General features: G+C 33.8%; 1 pseudogene; it reads right to left on the bottom strand.

The window, feature by feature from the left end:
* Positions 1-9034: 9034 nt before the first annotated feature.
* LOC133179996 (uncharacterized) lies at positions 9035-11008 on the bottom strand (annotated as a pseudogene).
* Between the last annotated feature and the right edge of the window lie 336 nt (positions 11009-11344).

Genomic DNA, 11344 nt, shown 5'->3' on the forward strand with positions numbered 1-11344 from the left:
TTTTCAGTAACTCTCCACAACAATTGCTTCCTAGCCTCGACTTCAAAGACTTTGAGGACGAAAGTGTGCCGTTTCAAAAATACTTGACACCTAGGTTTTGTGGGCACTTCAACATTCCACCCTGAAACGAAGGAACTCGGTACCAAACGGTGCCCATAAAAAAGATGCCTTCCCAGTTTTTACCCCAATATATCACCCTCCAATGATACAACTGCTGCTTTCACGGACACTCCAGCCACGGATACAGCTGCTACATGTATCAAGTCTCCAACACAAGGAGGCCAGGGAATATTCACGGGTGTGGAGGACTCAATTTTAACAGAATTAAGGCGAGCACTTAAGCCGTCTTTTCCCTCATTTAAATTGAACCAATGTTCATTTAATGTATTTCATATTATGAAAAAAATATGTGGAGATCACGAACAGTATTCGAGCTCTAAAGTCCATTAAACATTACAAAACAGGAGCAGAGCAAACACAGACCTCTAAGACATCAGAGGTGGGATCAAGTGCCATGGAGGAGTGAGCATCCCTGCCGACCCGTCATACCCGCCGTGTGCTTAAAAAAAGCAATAATTCGTTGACAATCTTCTTTTCTCCTGGGTAATAAGCCGATGAACTAAGAGTATAGTTATGATACGTAAGGGTGCCTCTTCCAAAATTGTGAATTTTATGACCCCTGGTCAGGGTACTGGTGTTAGGGCAGGGCTCTAATGATTACATAGTGAAAATGCATCAATTCTTTGATAATCCTCTGCTCTCTTTCTGGGTTTTAAGTGAAGTTACTAAATGTTAAGTTATGATGAACAAGTGTGTCTCTTTTGAAAATGTGAATTTCATGGCCTCTGGTTTAAAACATTAATCCTATATATTTGTGGCAAAGTTGTTGCATGATACTCAGGTGACCCATAAGGTCCCTGGGTCTCTTGTTTTTAATTAGTTTGGATTGTTTATTCTCTATTTGCTTTGCATATATATTGCTTTTAAAAATTTTTAAATTATCAGTCTATGTACATGTATTTTGATGATGTATATATTTTTATATTTGGACATCTATGATGTAAATATTTTTTTTTATACATTTTTACATTACAAAATATATAACATAAACAATACGCATAAATTTGTTTTGTATATTTCAGGGTTTTTGATGGTTTGTATTTTTTAAAAGGTGCAATCAATATTCCATTGATGTATATTTTATTGTTTATGATTCTTTTTTGGTTTGTGTGGTTTCATTTATTTTTGTTCTCTATATGCTTATAGCTAAAAATGAATAAAAGTATAAATACTCAATAATTTTATGTAAATATATTTTTGATTTGTTTTAAACTTCACCAATAATTTTCCTCAATATTTCAATCCTTTATTGATGTTTTTAATACTGTTTGTGTTCAATAAATAATTAAGAACATTTACCTTCTAACTTATTTACAGCAACATGTAGATGAGAGTTAAAGTGAAGTCTTCTGTTAATTCAATACTTAGTAGTAAAACAGGTTTCATTACCAGGGAACGTACAAAAGGCAATTCTAAGAATGTTGGACCTGATTCTTTAATCCACTGGTTAAACTTTTCAGGCCAAGATTCAAGTTTCACTAAGAATTCCGTTTATTATATTGAAAGGGTCAGTGTTCCATAAATTAATAGAATGAATACTTATCCTATATATAATGTAAGTAATTGAGGCTTTCGACTTGTTTATGTATTTCGTAATAATATAGTAGAAGCCTGTTGTGTTTTCTGGAGCTTTAACATATGAGAGGAGCTTTCTAAACCTTCAGTTGATTATGTGGTAAAAATCCTTCTGAACCTTCTGGTTCATATACATATTGGGAGGTACTTCTGATGTCTTTTGTTGGTTATAAAGAACAAGCCTTTAGGCAAAAGGCTCATTTGTATATTTATTATAAATAACCAAGACCTTGACCTTTAATAAGAGCAATAGTAAAAGGAGTGGAGCAGATTTCTCTAAGCCTTCATTATATTTGCATATTAAGTATATATTAAATAGCCAGCCTTCGAGCCGTTTAACTCATTTGCATATTTGGTATATACTGTATAGTGAACTGGGTGGAGCTTAGGTGTAGGCTTTCCTAGCCTTTTACCTCATTTGCATATTTGGTATATACGAACGTTGTTTAACGACGTTGGATCCTGATATTTAAAGTCTTAAACTTTTTTTGTCAAGTATATTTTTAGCTTCTACACGCATAGCTTAATTAAAAATCAAAACAAAAAATTGGGGTCAATATGCTTCTTTTGGCGCTACAGTACATTAAAAATGACCTTTTTGCACTGAATTTGTGTCTTAATAAAAAATAACATCTTCGACGTTTTCCCTCCAATATTTTTTTATCCAAATAAATCATGGGACAAAGTATGCTATTATTCTCTCTTAAAAAAGACACATTAAAATTGTGACAAAGAAAAATTTTCAAATTGATTCGCATAATCAATTATTTGACCTTTCTGCACTCACAAAATGTCATTTTTCGGGCATTAAAAATTTAACAAGCAAGAAAAATATTTTAAAGTCTTAAACTTTTGCTGAATTTAAGTAGATTGATCAGAGTTATCTTATATATTCAGAAAAGAAAATCAAAAGTGGAGGTCTATGATGTTATTTTTTAGATATTACTAAAAAACTGTTAATTTTATGATAAAATTGGCTCAATTTTTTTCCTGGAGTTTCAGAATATATTTTCTATATTTGTCACAATATGATGATAGAATTCACAAAAACTGATTTAATTAATATTTTAGAACCAGCATTAAACATTTCAATGCACAAAATAGCTCTGTGTGCAACCAGCATGGAAAAATAGGAATCTAAACTTAACAGTACTGTATATATTTCAAAAGGGAAAAAATGATCATTTTCTTTTAAAAAATCTTCCGCCACAAAATATAGTTCCTGGCTTAATCCTATTTGAATGGAATTTAATCGCGTTTTTTTCATTGGATATAGTATAATTTGCATTGTAGAATTCAGATTTAATGTTAGAACTTAAAAATAAAGCAGAATTGTAGAAATAAAGCTCCAGACCAAAATCTGCTCAAAAGCTCAGGATCGAACGTCCTTAAGCCTTTTACCTCATCTACATAAGTAGAATTACGTAAGTAGAATTATATAGCAAATGGGATGTGGCTAAATGTGTTTTACAATCAGAATACTACTACTGCTATTAACATGAAAATGTATAGGGTTCGTCCTTTAACAATGCCACATAAGTATGTGGGGGCTGAAAATTGATAGTGCAAAGGTTCTTAAATCTTTCTCACAAGCTGTTACGGTCACACTTACACACACATGCACAGCATCGATGCTATATCCCTAATGCAATTAGTTGCGCGAGGAGATAATAAGCATGAAATAATCTGAAACATATTTAATTTTGATGACCGTGATCCCACGCACTTTGGCGTTATTTTGAATTACCTGAGAAATAATGGAGAAGTGGAAAGCCGAACCTTATCGTCGGAGAAACGATCCCTGGCAGCCATTCTTGTTGAGTGTAAATACTATGGATTTGCCGAGTTGGAGAGTATTGTTAAAAAGAGGTGCGCAAGAACCGACACATGATGGACTAAACTATTGAAGATACTCTATGATCGGAAATTTTATCAATTGTACAGTGATTCACCTGTGTAGATATTATTAGTTTAGGGACTAAAGTTTTCAAAAAGGGGTTAGTGTAATAAAATTTGATTGATTGTGTGTTGCTTTACATCCCGTTCGTTCGAAAATTTTTAACTCGTATGTAGACCTCACCATATACCAGTTGGGGCTTAAAATTTTTACTTTTACTCAGCACTTAGGACCATTAAGCAGTATGGGTTCTTCATCGTGCCAACGCCTACCGTGACACAGGTTTTGGTTTTTTAAGGTCTCATCCGAAAGACACACAACTTTCACTCCAATATGCTGAGCGCTTGGAAAAGGAACAGTTACTACCTATTTCTTTTTTATCGACTTAGGTCAGTTGTTGCGGCAGTGATTCGAACACACGAACTTCCGATCACGGAGCAAGCGCTCTACTGACTGAGCTACCATGACGGTAACAAAATTTCAAATAAAAAAATCTTAAAGCTTGCATTTTATGAAATATTTATTTAAATTTTAATTAAATGAATCATGCCGTAGTGAATTGCTATGTACACGATTGTTTAATGTTTGTCATTATGTTTGGGTCGCCTTCGTGACCCAGTGGTTAGAGCGTTCGCTCCAAGAGTCGCGGATTAAGGGGTTGATCCTAACGTCGCGGGTTCGAATTCAACTGTGAAACGTGGAGACCGGTCTTTCCAATGAGACCGTATAAACCAAGTGTCGCAGTAGTGCTGGCACGAAAAAGATTTCTCAATGCATGAAAAATTCTGAAGAGGACATTAAACAATAAACAAACAATATGTTTGGCTTCCAAACTTCTTGAGGCACACCAGGGTTCTGTCTGAGAGGGGGAGCTTGGAAGCCATCCTCTCAATTAATCCCAATTCTTAACTGTCATTGACGAATGATCTGGTATAAAATGGGGTCAATTTTCTATAATTATCTGTAGACTTATCAAACAGACATAGACTATCAACAATCTATGGAAGTCTCGACACGAGTCCCTCCCAACGTCCGATCTTTCTGGAACACATGGGACATGAGGAAAGCATTAACAAAGATAATAACCAATGCCCACAGGTAGTAAAACTACTTGCGATTTGGAAGATGCATGACAGAGTCAATGATTGTAATTAACATTTGCGAAAGATGTATATTAGGTGTATTTAATCATTTTAATAATGAATCGAATATATTCCAAACACGTTTTATTAAATAGTTCTGAAATGCACTTATACCATATTTATAAGGGATGGCAATCGAATACAGACGTATCAAAATTTTGATGTACGGGTGTGAAGTATGGGGCTACGAAAACATAGATATTTTAGAAAAGGTACACTTAAAATTTCTGAAATGTGTTTTACATGTTAACTCCATTACTCCAAATTGTATGGTATACGGGGAAACTGGGCAATGATATAATACGTATAAAATCTATTGTGAAAGAAACATTAAGTCAATTTTTACAAGACTGGCAAATGAGCATAGAAAATTCATCTTAATGTTTAAATTACAGGATTTTTAAAAACAAATTTGGACGAGAAATGTACCTACGTAAACTCCCATTTAAAAATTATATTAACAAAATTTAGAATTTGTAACCACAGACTTCCAATCGAAGCTGGTAGATGGACTAATACTGACAGATCTTTAAGAATATTTATGTAATAAAAATACTTTAGGTGATAATTCCATTATGTAATGGAGTGTCCATACTTTTCCTCATTCCGTACGAAATTTATTGATAAGAAGTATTGTTTTCATGTAAATACTTATAAGTTTGAGAATATTATGTCCACCACAAATGTTGACTCACTGATAAAGCTGTCTTAGTTTGTTAAAAAGATATTGGCCTGTTTTCAGTAATACTTTTTTTCATTTGATACTACTCTTCCTTACTTGACTTTGTATTTTGTATATACATGTATGTAAATATGTTATGTACCTCATATACATTTGTATGGTCTGAGGGAAATAAAAAACAGAACCATAATTACATCCAAGTCAGCTTGGATATGTGAAAACGCTGAATTATCAACGTTTATGCAAAGAAGATTTTTTTTTTTTCAAAAAATGAATTTTAATAAAATTTGGTTCAAATTTATATATATTTTATTTAATTTTATTTTTCCGACTAACAGATTACAGATTTTCTAGCCGATTGTCATCGTTCAAATCCCTTATATTTATTAATATCTACCGACGTCATTAAAATGCGTGAATGTAAACAAACAAATGCCATATTTTATCGACAGGCGCCATATTGCTTTTCTATTGTTATTTGCTTACCATATATACACCCAATTCTATGTCGCGCGTCCATGCATTAGTTCATTGACAAGGCACATTGTGTTCCTCGAAGTGCCCGTGACTGCAGGTAGCGGTTACCGACATGTCGCTAATTTTACAGGAGAGGCAGTTGCAGCAAGACCAGAACGCATCGCTATCCAATGTAAGAGAATTGCAGTATAAATGCACAAAACAAGCACAACAAATAACCGTGCTCACGTCTAAACCGGCGAACCGAACGTCACCACCTGGTCATGCATGCAAGCTTGAACTAGGTCAATGAAACGTTTGTTTAACTTTTTGTCACATAAATAAACTCGTCGCAACCGAAATGTGCTTGAGAAAAGTTATAGTATTACTCTGGTACAAAATATTTCACAATAAATTCAACCTACCGACAAATTTGAGGGTATTTTTCACTCAATATCGTCATCTGTATTAAAACAAAGCCATCACACATTTTTCCCAAGTAAGATTCAGTTAGAGGGGAAACTCCTCTTACATATTTCCACAAAAGATCTCAAATAAATTCTCATTAATCACCTGCGCCAGGCTCTTTCATACACATATTATAAATTCTACTTCTATCCAAGGGTATAAAAAAGGGTAAATGTCAAACGTATATTTTCGTATATATTTTGATCACGCTAACTTTTAAACAAGAGTAATGAAGCAAAATTATCCAAAATATTCGGATATCTGATTTGTAAAAAAAAAAGATTAAAACACCTTTATTTTACACTACCTTTTTGACACTTAATTAATATGCAGAATTGAAATAAGGTGTAAAGTTTATGACATTCTCCCCATCATAACAGCTCAAGTTTGCAGTGACTTGACGTCAGGCTCAGAGTACACTGCAATATTCTCTGGGAAGCCTTAAAGTACTTGCGAAAGTAATCACTTACACATACTTAGTATTCAGTAGGTAGTTTGGCAGCCCACTTATACAAGGAATCCTGCTCCTGCAGATCTTTGATAGGAACTATATCTGAACTTTTTATTCCAGTAATAAAAAAAAAACAAGCTAATAAAAAAAAACAGGAAACCTTTAACACAAATGTAAAAATAATATCAAGGAAACAAAGTTTTTTGGAAATGAAAAAAATTCTAAGCCTTAAATTATGCTCACAATATTCATGAGTATTTATTTACATCAATACATGTACTATGTACACTGAACAGTTTCCCAAAAAATGGTAAAGATGTTCAAAATATTAAGCAATTGATAAATTGGAAACTGTACACTAAAAATCGTAATGTTGTGAGTTCAAAGTAATCGTATATATATATATATATATATATATGTATGTTTGTATGTTTAACATCCCTCTCGGGAATTTTTCACTCATATGGAGACGCCACCACTTGCCGGTGGACAGCTGCAAATTTTGTCCTATACTCGGCACTTACGGTCATTGAGCAGTGAGGGATCTTTTTCGTGCCATCACCTACTGTGACACGGGACCTCGGTTTATACGGTCTCATCCGAAGGACCGGTCTCCACGTCCCACAGTGGGATTCGAACCTGCGACGTAAGGATCAACTCCTTACTTCGCGACTCTAGAGCAGACGCTCTAACTACTGCGCCACGCGGGGGACTATTTGTGATAAGCCACCACAAAACCAGGTTTATTGAGTTTTTTCACGAAATTGAGATTCTTGCATTTTTAGGTAGCTACAGTATGAGTAAGTAAAAATGCAAAATGTTAGAGTGATTCTCCTTTTAATTCTACAGTTATGACGCTGCAAAAATGATACATTTCATTTACAAAATCTCAAAATTCAGACATAATGGGAGTTAGGCTAGTTTTTTTCAGCAAATGAAAAAATGAAGACATAAATAATATTATCAAGCAAATAACTAACATTGATTTCTGGAAATTTGAATCTATATAGCATGTGGTCAAAAGTCTATATGCAGATTAAATTTTAGTGCAAAAAGGTTAAGAATCTAGTGCATAAAGTTCAAGATCAAATACCTATAATTTTCCAATAAGACAGAACATCACAGTTCAAAAATTTAGAAACATTTCATTTTTACTTTCAAACAAACCAAAAAAACAAGCATCTAATTAAAAAATTATACAAATAAAATTAACATTTGAATAAAAAATCACTTTCATGAAAGTTTGCATGCACATGAAGCCTCAATACATGTCTACATTGTAACATCCTAACTCTCTGGAATAGCGAACTTCTTTGGACTCTCTTTTTTCTGGATCGATTTTGATACGAGGTTTTGGACACAGAGGTTTAGGGCATGACTCCAGACTGTCAGATGTATCCTTGCAGAATGGTCTAATCTCATCATAGATATACCACTGCCTTGCAGCATCAAGGCCTTTTGGTTCAATGACTGATGGCAAAGTGTCAATGTCAAATATCTGCTGACCTCTCTTCAAAATGTTGACAGATTTCTCTTCCGAGCTGCAATACATCTTCACAGAAACAACACCTGGACTGTCTGCATAGATTTTAAAATGGTGAAATTTTGAGATTGAAGGTAGTTTCTTGAAGAAGGGATCAAAGAAACATGACCAGTTATAGAATGTGACAGGCCTAGAACAATACATATGAATATAAACAAGTATAAGCTTTCCGAAATCTCACCTGTCTGACCCAGCAAATTAATTTATTTTTAAATGTACTAGGTAAACCATTAAGAGCATTGACACCCATTTATAAATATTTCTGATTTAACATTTTAAAGTGTAAAAATTTAATTTTGAATCATTTTTAACATGTTAAATTTTGCTTTAAATTTACATGAAATGTCAAAATCTGTTTGTTGTGCAATGATGTAAAAAGTTTAAAAAAAAATCACTTTGAGAAATTATTAAGTAGGCTAGGTAATAAAACACTTGCAATTATTTCATTGCTACCCAGGGAAGAACCATACTACTGTCCCTAGATACTAGTATATAGTGGGGGAAGATCTAGAAAAGTGTTGCCCTTGGCTTTTGGCAACAGTTTCCTAGATTATCTCCACTAACTTAATTGGGACAACAAATTGACTGTTTCCATCTATTGAAGTGAATGAAGTCATATAAGAGCAAAACCTAACAAGAACAATCTATCTATAAACTAAATAGAAAAACATGTAATAAATAAATGGAATGTTCGAAATATTTACCTTATCATTGTGTTATTTTTGTTTTGGCCAGCGCAGTTATCCATCTGCAACACAATATCTTTCTCTCCACATCCCCAATGCTCCAAAAATGATGCAGAAGACTGACAACTGTGTTAGCTCCTTTGCCTACCTCCTCAGCTTCATCAACCAGATAAAATCTTTGCACACCTATTGCAAAAATAGAAATTATTGTTTTATATGCAGCCTGTATGTTATTCCATGTTTTTTATAAACATCATTTGTCTTCCTGGAGTTATTCAATGATATAAAATTTTTGCAACATATCAATTGTCTAATAATTGTTTATATGTACCTGCTCCTTCTGCACAAACACCAAAGGCTTGGCACTTTCTAGGGGTCTTGAAAAATAGTGGCCCTACTTCCTGTGCATGGTGAGGATAGTGGACTTGTTGAGCAAAATCAAAGCTGTATGTCTGGGTTATGTTACGTGTGCACACTTGCCTTTCAAGGAAAATAAAAAAAAATATGCATGTAAACTGAGATTATTTTCCCCATATATTGTGTGTTAGTATAATCAGACTGAGAGTGATAATAGATTACATGCCTGAAACAATAATCTCCTGTTAATTTGATGTGTTAATGTGTAAAGTAAACAGAATTTATAAATTAAAAATAACATTTACTGAGCACACCTGTTTCAACTTGATCCAAGTTGTTTGTACGATACAAATCTTTAGACTGCAGACGCCTTTTTCTGTAATATTTCCTCTGTTCCTTAGCTCTGTCCAGGTGACAGGTATACTCTTCCAGCATGGTCTTCTTTTCATCCTCAGTCAAGTTCCCTGCATCGCTGATGTTGTGAACATATCTTTGGCATTTAGGACACAGATCTGTAGCTGGTTTCATGATAAGAATATGTGTCATTTGCTCCAACCAGATTTTCTTAAATTCTGATAAACCTACTTGCCTACAAAAGTTAAAAAAGATAGTTAAGAAGACTATCACATTTTAAACAATGCTTAAATATTAGTGTGCCTTGATATTATATATTCATTGACATGTACTATAAGTGTCTTTTCTGAAGCCTATTTAATAATATCAGAGAATTAAAAATTAGAACTGCCCTGCAAAATTGAGATATGAGTTATTTAAACAGAATTATGCAAACATACCTGTAATTCTGCATTACTGCTGCTTGATTATAAAGTTCCCAAACATCAGACTTTGTCTTATCAGAAGGAAGCAACAAAAGGACTTTGTTGCCTTCAGATGAGTAGTTTGGCTGTCTGCCTGGCAGTGGGAGTCCATTCTTCATAGTGTATATCTCCAAGAACTGACAAACACGCTTTACATCAGTTACACCGAGTGCATGTTTAGGCATTTTCCCAGTGTTTCCATAAATCCTTGGCTTCAGCCTTGAGACCATCTTTATCAAGAGAAGAAGCTATGTTATTTAGCTTAAATTTTCCAATACTGTGGCAAAGCAGAAAAGTATCCCGACAGACCTGCTGTCCCGCAAAATAATACTTCTGTGCTACTCTTTCTCGTTCCTTTGTTTTTTGCTTTTTACTCATAGACTGGGTCCAATATGTACTAGATTTTCTGTGTGCTTCTAATTGAATTTTAACAGTTAAATCCAGTTCCTCACTTGACATTTCTTGACACTGTTGTCTGTATTCGAGCATGTGACTAAATTCTACTTTCGTACTACACGGAAAACCATACAACTTACTGCATCCACATGTTTTTGTTTGGAATACTGCAACACAATTTGCGTCATCTAAGTCAACTGATCTGTGTTCTATTTCAGTGTCTGAATCTGAAATATTACCAGTAATGTTTGTAGCTCGACTTTCCTCTTCCTCATCTTCGGACGATGACAAGGGAACGAACTCCGTGTGATTTCCAAAATACAATTCATTCAAAGATGTAATTTCATCGATAAAAAGTTCATCTTGATGAAGAATAATTTCATCAGGAACTTCACTAACTGTGCTTTACTGGCTCATTATTAATATAAACAAACTTCCTTCAACATCATTGAATCTATAGACTGTCGTCTGCGAAAATTTCCGCTTATTGTTTATACTGGTTACGTACTTTCGCTTTTACTACGATCGATAGCTCTAACAAGATATATTGAAAAATGACAAATCGGTATATTAAAATCCACGAAAAAAAAAATATCAATAGTTACTGAACGAATCTTTTAAATAAAGTAAGTCTTTTAAAATTAATATTCCGGATGGAAGTTATAGGACTAAGTAAAACTTTTTGTTTTTCTAAACAACGTGATTTAGTTAAAACGTTGTGCAACAACAAAGTGTGTTTTTCAGCGGTATTTT

Source organism: Saccostrea echinata, unplaced genomic scaffold (genome assembly GCF_033153115.1).
Source record: "Saccostrea echinata isolate AGI-Se365-2 ecotype Australia unplaced genomic scaffold, CSIRO_AGI_Sech_v1 ptg000005l, whole genome shotgun sequence".
In the NCBI taxonomy this organism is placed as follows: Eukaryota; Metazoa; Mollusca; class Bivalvia; order Ostreida; family Ostreidae; genus Saccostrea; species Saccostrea echinata.